We start from the raw sequence: 12,026 nt of genomic DNA on the forward strand, positions 1-12,026 counted from the left end.
CATGTCCCCACAGAATTAGAAGGAAAAATGCCTCAGTATGCTGTGATGTCCCCACAGAAGAAGAAAGATAGAGACCTCAGTATACTTCCATGTCCCCTTAGAGGAAGGATAAAGTCCTCAGTATACTGTCATGCCCCCACAGAAGAAAAATGATAAAGTAATCAGTATACTGTCATGTCCCCACAAAAGAAGGATAAAGACCTCAGTATACTGTCCTGCCCCCACAAAAGAAGGATAAAGACATCAACATACTGTCATTGCCCCAAGAAGGATACAGACTTCAGTGTACTATTATGTGCCCACAAAAGATGGATAAAACCTTAGTATACTGTCATGCTCCTATAGAAGGAGAAGGATATAGACTTTAGTATACTGTCATGCTCCTATAGAAGGAGAAGGATAAAGATCTTGGTATACTGTTATGCCCCCATAGAGGAAGGATAAAGACCTTGGTATACTGTCATGCTCCTATAGAAGGAGAAGGATAAAGATCTTGGTATACTGTCATGCCCCCATAGAGGAAGGATAAAGCCCTTGGTATACTGTCATGCTCCTATAGAAGGAGAAGGATAAAGATCTTGGTATACTGTCATGCCCCCATAGAGGAAGGATAAAGACCTCAGTATACTGTCATGCTCCTATGGAAGAAGGATAAAGACCTCAGTGTACTGTCATGCTCCTATAGAAGAAGAAGGATAAAGGAAGAAGGATAAAGACTTTGGTATACTGTCATGCCCCCATAGAGGAATGTTAAAGACTTCGGTATACTGTCATGCCAGCATAGAGGAAGGTTAAAGACCTCGGTATACTATCATGCCCCCATAGAGGAAGGTTAAAGACCTCGGTATACTGTCATGCCCCCATAGAGGATGAATAAAGACCTCGGTATACTGTCATGTTCCCAAAGAGGATGAATAAAGACCTCGGTATACTGTCATGTTCCTATAGAAGAAGGATAAAGACCTCAGTGTACTGTCATGCTCCTATAGAAGAAGGATAAAGGAAGAAGGATAAAGACCTCTGTATACTGTCATGCCCCCATAGAGGAAGGATAAAGACTTTGGTATACTGTCATGCCCCCACAGAGGAATGTTAAAGACTTCGGTATACTGTCATGCCCCCATAGAGGAAGGTTAAAGACCTCAGTATACTGTCATGCCCCCATAGAGGATGAATAAAGACCTCGGTATACTATCATGTTCCCAAAGAGGAAGCATAAAGACCTCGGTATACTGTCATGTCCCCATAGAAGAAGAAGTGTGTCTTCCTTACCTTGCGAGAGAGAGGGAGCAGACTTCGTCAGAGGATCCTGTTTATTGAACATACGATGAGTTTCTGAAGCCGTACTGTGATAATCGGCACCATAGAACCTTCATGAAGCCAACTGGTGTGACCCAGTCTGCAGCTGGATGTACCTGCAGATAAATGCATGTTATGAGTTAATACTTACTATAGGAACTAATCTCTATATCCTGCCACTAAAATGCGAATTATTTGCATGCTGGCAATGTGATAGCGTTCCGTCTCTGCTAATGTTTCTCCATATAAATCAGATGTCATGGTATGCACTCAGAATGTTGGAATTGCTCATGTCGACTCCCGATTTTAGGGTTCGAAAAATCGTATGCGAAATTGCATTGTTGACACGTCGATTTAATATACCACACCCGATGTCACACTTACATTCAGCTCCTCATAGATATGGTGGTAAAAAACTGGAGGGTGAGATGTATTAAGCCTTGGAGAAAGACCAATCAGCTTCTAGCTATCATTTCAAAGAATGTGCTAAATAAATGACAGACGCTGATTGGTTGCCTTGGGCAAGTTCTCCCCTTTATCTCTCTCCAAGGCCTGATTCGACTCCCCCTGGTACTTTATTAAACATGTAAATTCTCCAAACAATCACAGAAAATGTCTGGGCATAGGTAACGTGAGGAATATTCTATAGTTCTATAACAGGATGGAAACATTCATTCTTTGGCTTCCACCACCCACCCACGATAGCAATCTGACACTCAGGGGCTGAGCGTTATACGTGGGGATCACACGCTTAAGTGACCAAAATGGCGGCGAGGAGGCCGATCTCTCCTGGCATCACTGCGGTTTGTGCGGTTATACCACTGCCCCTCAGACAGCCTAATAGCGCCGGTCTGACGTAATCTTCCAACTACGTTTATCAACATGTGTACTCAATGAGCCAGTTGAATTTTATTCTAGTAAATATTCTAATAAATATTTGTGAACCCTAAAACAGACATTATTCCTGCTTACAGGGGTATTCAATATGGGAGCAAAAACATAGTTTTTGCGTTAATATCGGAGATATGACGTCATTATCGCAGGTTTTAGTTTTACACCGTATTCAATTTCAAAGACTTTTCGCAGGTTAGAAAAGTCTTTGATAAAAAACGGGGATAACTTTTCGCCACTGAATAGGTGTTGAAAAAAAGTGCAGAATTGGGGTTTAGGGGTGCAGGCTTAAAAAAAATAGCCTGCACCCCTGGGAATGACATTTAAAAAAGAACTGTGTCAAAAAAAGTTTTTTTAAAAAAATAGGGACACCCCAAAAAATTTATTTAAAAATTGGGGTGAAAAAAAAAATGGGAAAAAATTGTTTAACAATAGGGAAATAGGTTCAGGGCTATTCTGCAAGGATGCGGCACGTGTTTTCTAGAATAGATTTATAGCGACAGGTGCACAGTTGCAGAATTTTTAAAAACTGACTTTAGGGACATCAAAATATGCTAGTACCTATTTTCATGTACCCCAAATTTAATAGGACCACTTAAAAAAACGAAAAAAAATCACCTAAGTGCTCTTCTGCAACACTTCTTCAACGTCGGGAAAAAACACCTGCTGCCGCTATTTAAATCCCCGACTTTCATTTAAAGGCTAAAACGGGGTACCCATAGAGATCCCCCATGTTTTTACAACTTTAGGGGGGTCTTAAAATTTTTTTAAGGAAAAATTCGTAACTTTACGCAAATCCAACTTCGGAGGTTCCCGTTTTCGTTAGTTTCATATTGAATACGGGGATAAGCGGGAGCGCGCCCCATACTTTAACGCAGGTAAAAACTCCGATATGAAACGTAAACTTCGACAGCGAAGTTTACGTTAGTCTCTGTCTCCCATGATGGGAGAACTCTGCAGTTTTGCCTCTCCCACTGCTCACTTTATCTGCCAGATTTATTATCTCCCCCCCATTCTAGAGCAGAGTTAAACAATCTGAGTCCTCTCCTCTAGGTCTCTCGGTGTATCTGACGGTTTCCTGTGACAGCATTTACTCACACTCACCAAATATGGTTGTATAAAGGAGGGAGTGAGGCGGCCGCCTAGGTCAGCTTTGTGATGTCGGGTGTATTGTTGCTTCTCAGTGTCTTAGAATGTTACACTTACTGTAAATTAACACGAATGTGATCACAGTTCTGGGAAGGTCCTCGGAGCATGACGAGCACAAAACAGAGCTCTCTCCAATTACAAAATACTATATATGTAGATTTGTACAACTGTATAAATATATATATATATATATATATACAGTATATATGCATCTCTCTCTCTCTCTCTCTCCTCCCCCCTCCCCAGTACTTTTAGTGATATTCACATAGAGTAGAATTAAAAGATTAAGGGGTTTATTTATTAAGCAGTGTTAGGAGACAGAGTGAAAAGTGATAAGGTGCCAGCCAATCAGCTCCCAACTGTCATTTTTCAAACACAGCCTGTGAGATGGGAGTTAGGAGCTGATTGGCTGGCACCTTATCACTTTTCACTCTGTCTCCTTAGTAAATAGACCCCTCAGAATGCTATTATACTAGCAGATATTTCACATAGGACTGTTGCCAGGGGGTGGAAATCAGGCCATAATAAAACTGTTACATACTGTATGTGGCTGATTCAATTAGCCGCGAGGGCTGAAACACCACAAATGACACAGCAACGGCCCGTTCTCACCCCGGACTCATGCATTTTTGTACAGACTTCCATGGGGCTGTGAAAAAAAATCTGCAAGTCCATAGGTATCGTAAGTGTGGCATATAGCTGTACATTACTCGTGCCGCGAGGGAACTCATGGGTAACCGAATTGACCCCAATTTATGCAAACACAAAACAACGGGTAGAGCACAGGAGAGAGTTTGAAATCTAATGGAGATCTTACAATCCAGCAGGGGACAATAGATATTCCACTCACCCTACACCAATACCCAGATCCCGCATACACTCAGCGCCGCCGCGTCCATTAGGCAAGCTTAGGCAGCTACCTAGGGGCGCCGACCACTAGATGGCACTTCTGAGTCTGCCCAGTTGCTATGGGGCCCATCGGACCAGCGATCACACCCCCTGCACCCTCCATTTGCCGGGTGCCCGCTGATATTGTGTTACCAGCGGGCGCCCGGCTCCTTCTCTCCTCTCTCCCCCCGGTGCCAGCGGCAGCCAGAGGACGGGGCTCACTCCTGGCTTCCGGGTCCTGCAGTGCACTACGGGAGTAATGTCATGACGTCACTCCCATAGTATGAGGAGCTGGCGCCGGGGACAGACGGCAGCAGGCACTGGAGCAGGGTTTATGGAAAGTATTGTTTATTTTGTGTGTGTACAGTATGTGTGTGCCTGGGGGGGGGCTTACTACAGGGGGCATTACAGGGGCCTTACTACTGGGGGCATCATATGGGGGTACTACAGCGGCCTTACTACTGGAGGCATCATATGGGGGCACTACAGGGGCCTTACTATTGGGGGCACTATTGTGAGCACTACAACTGGGGGCACTACAGGGGCCCTTACTACTGGGCGCACTTCAAGGGGCTACTACTAGGGTACTGCAGGGAGCATTACTTTTAGGGGCATTATTTCCAGGGGGCATTACCAGGGGCATTACTAAATGGGGCATTATTACTACTGGGGGCACTGCGCAAGCGGCACCATTACAGTGGGCATTTAGTGTTTTAGGGGAACTACTACTGTGGGCATTGTGTAAGACCTAAGTTAGGGGGGGGCCCTTAAAAATGTTGCTATGGGGCCCAAAAAGTTCTAGTTACGCCCCTGATACTGTGTGTATATATATATATATATATATATATATATAGTGTGTGTGTATATTTATATATATATACATATACAGTGTATATATGTGTGTGACTGTGTATATATACATACTTCTGCCTGCGCCCCCCCATGTACTCATTCAGCCCCTCAGGTAAAAATTATTTTGCACAGGTGGAGTGGCAGATAAATTTTGTTTTTTGTATATATATATAATATTTTTTTTAACACAAAACTTATCCGCCATTCCACCTGTGCAAAGTCATTTTCACCTGAAGGGCTGAATGAGTACATGGTGGTGGGGGGGGGGGGGGCGCATGCAGAAGTTTTGCCTAGGGTGCCTAGAAGTCTAGCACCGGCCCTGCATACACTCACCAGCTGGTGAGCTGTATGACACCCCGCACAGCTTCATCAACCAGTGTGTATAACAGTGAGTCCGGCTGTACTCATTTCACTACCAATAAACCACTCCACTGGTTAAGTAACTGGCCTGTTCACTGGCTCGGGCTAACTCTGCCGCATCATCTACCAGTACACGCATATTTCCAATCGTATTCACACTGCGCCTCCTCCAGCGCTGACTATGAATAGCTAATCAGAGTCACACGCAACTCCTTTATGCAGCTAATGAAGCCAAGCGCACGGGACGGTGGGGAAGTCTGCGTACACGCTGTGTTACTGTTACCAGCAAGCTGCAACCCTTCTTGTATTTCGTTAGGTTTCTGTGGCCGGTCAGATCTCAGGATGAGTCATTGTTACAGGTTCTGTCTGATCTCACTGCCACTCACATGTACAGTATGTAACGGAGTCTTATAATTTACGTCATTCACTTGTGAAAATTATATTTATATCCTATTATAAATACAATGATAAGCTTTTCTCATGAGTATTTCCTATGACTTTATTTGAGTCATCCAATAGATGTCAGTAAAGTAAAGGTCCTTAGCTTCTATTTACGGCATCTGACACTTCGTGAGGGTCCTTATCCTCTCATACATCAGTGACCATCAGAAAACCGAGGGAATAGTGTTACAGAAGAGACCTGTAATATATGTATAATGCTCCATATGGAAGGATCAGAGCAGCATTGTTACAGTTATGTACATCTCTTCCCTACAGTATGTCTGCTATGTGTGCGTCTGTGTAAGTACCACCCTCCTGGCCACGGGCACATGCCATATACTCCGCTGCTGCGGCTCCTTAGTGCTGATGGGAGTACTATGGAGCAATCTGCCAATGTGACATGGATTTATTCCAAAGGGAATCTTGTTTCCGCAGTAGTCCGAATAGAAGGACGAATGAGTGATGTAAAATGATATAATGCAGCCATGATGCTGATAAGTTATGTACTTTATGATCAGCTGAAGAGGTCAATATATCAGTCAATTGGAAGTGGTTGGGTAGAGGTGCTGATTATTATCATTGCCATCATCATCATTGTCTTTAATTAGGATGCACACTTGGCTACATCTCTACTTAAATATCATTCACTAGGCTGGTTAGCCTTGGCTGGAGTTAGCAGACTCCTAAGTGCAAAATCACAAGTGCAAAATAGATTTTTGGGGAAAATTTCAGCGTTAGACCGGCGTTAAACCGAAGGAAAACAGAAGGAGAACATTTCATCAAACACAACTAAACTGCTATCAATACGGCATTTGGACACCTATGGAGCATCAAGTGTGAGTTCACTACTTCTTCACAACAAACACCTGCTGCCGGCATAACCAGGACATGCAACACTGAACTCCTTGTTTGATCATTGCAAAGACATTATCTCACTTGCTACAATTTGTGCTGCCTCTTTTATCACTAAAAACAAAATTCTTATTTGAACCAATGCAAAGTAAACTCTAAACCTTGCATATACGGTCTGATTTACCATTGCTTTTGCCTAGCCTCACAACTTTGAGCTTTTTTTTTTATTTTTTATTACTCATTTTCAAAACCCTTAAAATCACATTTAGTCCCCTGAATAAAAGAAAACACAACTTTGGTCATCAAGCATACGCATTCACTAACAGTGTTCTTTCACCAGCATTTTTTAAAAACCTTCAACACTGTCGTTCTCACGCATACGCTATTCTTACCTCATCCACACCGTGACCATGTTTTCTTCAAATTCTCACTTTACTCAGTGTCTACCTAATCCTTTATTCTGCCCCCTGTTCCCACCTCTATCCTTCCCCCCCAGTCTCCACCACTTCTTACTCCCCTTCTCTCCCCTCCTCTGTCTGTATTCCTCCCCTCTGCTTCCCTCCTTCTCCTCTCCTGTTACTCCTCTTTCATTCTTTTCTCCCCCACAAGGGTCCTACTACCCAACCACTAAGCTGAGCACCCACCCTCCTCTCCCTCTACCACACCACACCTTCATCTACATCACACTAATCTCCCTCCCTTTCCTACAAATGCATCCCACCTCTCTTGCCTATTGATCACTTCCTTCCACTCCTACCTCCAAGATCTCGCCCGTGCTGCTCCCCTCCTCAGGAACTCTCTCTCTCTCCCTATCCGACTCTCCACCTCTCTGCAAATCCTCAAACGGCATCTCAAGACGCACTACTTCAAAACCTTCCAGCTCTCATCCTAACCGGCTGCTTACATGCTTCTTCCTCACTGTCTACCCTATCTGTGTCACCCCTGTCTGTCTCCCCCCCCCCTATAGAATGTAAGCTCTCACGAGCAGGGCCCTCTTCCCTTACGTGCTTTTTCTTCCCTCACTCATAGGATCATCTACTCAAAACTCTCCACAAGGGCACCTAACACTTGGTAGCTGACGCCCTGCTGCTTTTTTGAGTGTTATGATCTCTGCAGCAATGTTTATAAACTATGTTCTTATTCTGTATTGTCTTGTACTGTAAGTCGCTTTTTTACCTGTTTTCTCATTTGTTAATGTACTTTGTGAGGCGCTGCGGAACCCTTGTGGCGTCATATAAATAAAGGATAATAATAATTGTGTATCACACCCTCCAGGGAGAATTTTTGCACGCCCATGTGTCAGAGCCTCACTGTGCGCACACGGTGATAGATTAGCAACGGCGGTGGCAGTGAGGATCTATTCGCAAAGTGACAAGTAGTCCCACTTTTGTACATGAGTGGCGGATGTCAGACATCTCAGTGCACAAGATGACGGCTGAGAAATTTACATATTTTTAGCAAATCCGCTGCATAAGAAATCGCAGTTGCAACATGATTTGCGTCCATATCTGAATCAGGCCCTGCGTTAATTATCTTACTCAGAATACCTCCCCTAATGACATAAGAGGGAGTTGTATCAAGCCTTGGGGGTCTATTTACTAAGCAGTGTTAGGAGACAGAGTGAAAAGTGATAAGGTGCCAGCCAATCAGCTCCTAACTCCCATCTCACAGGCTGTGTTTGAAAAATGACAGTTGGGAGCTGATTGGCTGGTACCTTATCACTTTTCACTCTGTCTCCTAACACTGCTTAGTAACTAGACCCCTTGGGGAGAGATAAAATGGGGACAGCTGAGAAGTTGCCCTAAGCAAATGTTTCCGTTTTACTGCTCGGTTTATCCCTCATCTGTGGATGATATTGATCATGGGAGTAAGAGTGACAGGAACGCCTTTATTCCAGGTGGTAATTCTGTGTGCGTAGCTGTTTAGTACAATGCTTGGAGTTGCTTGGAAATTCATTTCTCTATAGAAGTGCAACACGGAGAAGCAAAACTGGTTCCTGTACAAAGTAAAGGGGGATAAATGAAGATTGCAAGTTTTCCCGTATGCCCTTTCACAACAGGGAAGACTCCTGAAGAAAATAGACTCGGTACCCCCCATTATCCCATTACCATAAAATCACTCCACAAAATGAGAAGCAATGGTGCACATATGCTGGAAACGCCATCTCGCTGTGTAAATCTATAGCATCCACAGATCTCTTGGTGCACTTGTGCTAATTTAAGTAGAGATGAGCGGGTTCGGATCTCAGAGATCCAAACCCGCCCGAGCTTCGGGGATCCGAGTCGTATCCGAGGCAAAACTTCATCATCCCGCTGTCAGATTCTCACAGGGTTTTGGATTGTATAAAGGTTCCGCGATCACCATTTTTCTTTCCGGCTGTGTAGAGTTAAGAGGGAGGGAGCTGGGAGCTGTGCTGCTGTTGTGCATAATAGGACTGGCTACAGTTGTGTTGTCACTCAGGGGCTGGCTGCTTAATGTCCATAGGGGCTGGCTGTTGTCCATATAGGGCAGGGGTTCCCAACCTTGGTCCTCAAGGCACACTAACAGTCCAGATTTTAAGGATAGCCATACTTGAGAACAGGTGTCTTAATTAGTACCTAGGTTATTTTGATTTAACCATCTGTGCTCAGACTCCGGTTAAGTGGACAGTGGGTACAATGGCAGTTTGAACTGAATATCACTAAAACCTGGACTGTTAGTGTGCTTTGAGGACCAAGGTTGGGAAACACTGATATAGGGACTGGCTGGCTGTTGTGACTTGTAAGGTTGTCCTGTCCATAGGGGCTGGCTGGCTGTTGTCCATAATCCATACCATATAGGGACTGGCTGGCCGTTGTCCTGTCCATAGGGGCTGGCTGGCTGTGTCCATAGGGGCTGGCAGGCTGTTTTGAGGTTGTCCTGTCTATAGGGGCTGGCTGTTGGCAATAGGGACTGGCTGGCTCTTGTCTATATTAATCCATATAGGGTCTGGCTGTTGTCCTGTCCATAGGGGCTGGCTGGCTGTTCTGCTGTGTTATCCAGGGGGTGCTCTCTCCATCATGGGTGCTTTTCTTCACCCCCAGTGTGAAAAAAAATAAAAACAATTTTTTGTGTGTGCGTGTTAGCCACACCACCAGTGAAAATAAAATGTAAAAAATTGTGTGCGCATGTTAGCCACACCACCAGTGTGAAAACAAAATGTAAAAAATAAAAACAATTTTTTTGTGTGGGTGCGTGTTAGCCACACCTGCCGTGTGTAAAAATAAAACCAATTTTTTATGTGTTCGTGTTAGCCACACTTATCTTCAAAATAGGCGCGCAGGGGTGCTGTGCTGCCTGACGTTTATCAAGAGACTGCTGCCTAGTTCGGGTGCTCTCCCTCCCAAATGCCCCAAAAAAAGAATGACATCAATCAATCAATCTTTTTTGTTTGTGTGTGTGTGTGTGCGCGAGTGTTAGCTGCTTTTATCAGCAACGTATCTGTGCAGGGGTGCTGTCTGTGTCGTTTATGAAGATGCTGCTGTCTTGTTCGGGTGCTCCCCCTCCCAAGTGCCCAAAAATAATTAATTCAATCAATCTTATTTTTCTGTGTGTGTGCCCGTTAGCCATGGCATCACAAACGCCTCTGCTGAGATTTGCATTTACATTTTCAAAGGTGAAATTAGGGGATATGGTTTAAAAAATTGAATAAATCAGCTAAAACTGCATTCTCTGATTATAGTGTCCCTACTCCCTACCCATGGACCCTCTACCTGAATTTCAGCGAGGCAGAGGGGCAACTCCATGCAACCGTATTCCAGAGTGCAGCTGTTCCTCCTGTTGCCCAGGTCAGAAGATGTGTAGGGGGTGTGGTGATGATATGGACTACAATGGAGCTCACATCCACTAAAGTGGACAATGAATCCCCAATCTAACAGGGAGCGCAGCTGTAATTTATACACAACACAGGATGGGATGATGATATAGGCTTGGGTGATGGTATAATCTGGGGTGATGTATACATCATCCTCTTCACACAATATTAATTTGTCCCCGCTGGAATCCACCATTACAGGTGTCTCTGTAATTTCTTTCTTGTAGAATTTGTAGTTCATTTTGATGGGCATCATCTTTTTCACATTTTGGGGAAGTAGTCTCAGGCCGATCACTGACAAGGTTCCCGGCTTTGCTGAAAATGTTTCTGAGTACACACTGGAAGGTGGGCAGCACAAGTAAAACAAAGGCAGTTTTGTGTAAGGGCCTCCAAATTGTCATGTCAGTAGTTATTTACATCTCTTTGGATCTGTGTCCTTTGGGAAGAAAAAACAATGTCTTCATCCCTTCTGGGATGAAAATCCACTCCCAGCAGCAGGCATGGTGCTCAAGACACAATGTAAGACTTAAACCTTAAATCTTAAATGTTACATCTGCTACTCTGTTCCGCTTGTCCACAATATCTGCTCCGGTTAAGTGGACAGTGGGTACAATGGCAGTTTAAACTGAAGGCCACTAACTAACTATGTTTTTTTAATGTCCCTGTACAGGTTGGGAAATCCTTTTTGGAAGGTTTGCAAAGGATTATTTAACAGTTAATTGTTTTTGGAAAGCACTCTCCCTGGTCCCCTCCTGGGATGAAAATCCACTCCTAGCAGCAGAATCAGGCACAGGATTCCCAAGAAAGACACAACGTAAGGCCTTAAATCAGGGGTAGCCAACCTCGGTCCTCAAGAGCTACTAACAGTTCATGTTTTCTTGACCACTTAGCTGATGCACAGGTGTATTCATTACTCAGAAACACATTTGAAAAGATCCACAGGTGGAGTTAATTATTCCACTTGTGATTCTGTGAGGAGACCAGGAAAATCTGCACTGTTGGTAGCTCTCGAGGACCAGGGTTGGCTACCCCTGCCTTAAATCATAGATCTTACGCTTGTCCACATATCTGTGCTGGTTAAGTGGCACTTTGAGGCCACTAACTATGTTTTTTTTTAATGTCCCTGTACAGGTTTTGAAATGTTCAATATGGAAGCTTTGCAAATAATTATTTTACAGTCAATTGTTTTGGAAAGCAGTCTTCCTGGTCCCCTTCTGGGGTGAAAATCCACTCCCAGCAGCAGGCATGGTGCTCAAGGATTCTTCTGGGGCAAGGACTGATGTGAATGAGTAAAATATTTTTTTGTAAATGCCTCCTCCCCTCCCCTTCTCCCTCATAAATTTATTTCAGAATAAAAAAATTAAATTACATTTACTACCAAACCCTTCCTGTCCCTGCCTTCAACTACATACATACTCCAACTCCCTCAGGCCTCTCTTGAGTAATAAAAACATTTGTTTCC

The 12,026-nt window shown here is 44.0% G+C and overlaps 1 protein-coding gene across 1 annotated transcript in view; it reads right to left on the reverse strand.

Moving 5' to 3' along the window:
- GPR20 (G protein-coupled receptor 20) overlaps positions 1–12,026 on the reverse strand; it is a 119,700-nt gene that overhangs the window by 12,820 nt on the left and 94,854 nt on the right. Inside the window, exon 2 of the mRNA XM_088475234.1 lies at positions 1,273–1,415. The gene's annotated coding sequence lies outside the window, so the exon portion shown is untranslated. The remainder of the gene's footprint in view (positions 1–1,272; positions 1,416–12,026) is intronic.

The sequence above is a fragment of the Taudactylus pleione genome, unplaced genomic scaffold (assembly GCF_031769625.1).
Source record: "Taudactylus pleione unplaced genomic scaffold, aTauple2 ptg000168l, whole genome shotgun sequence".
NCBI classification, from domain to species: domain Eukaryota; kingdom Metazoa; phylum Chordata; class Amphibia; order Anura; family Myobatrachidae; genus Taudactylus; species Taudactylus pleione.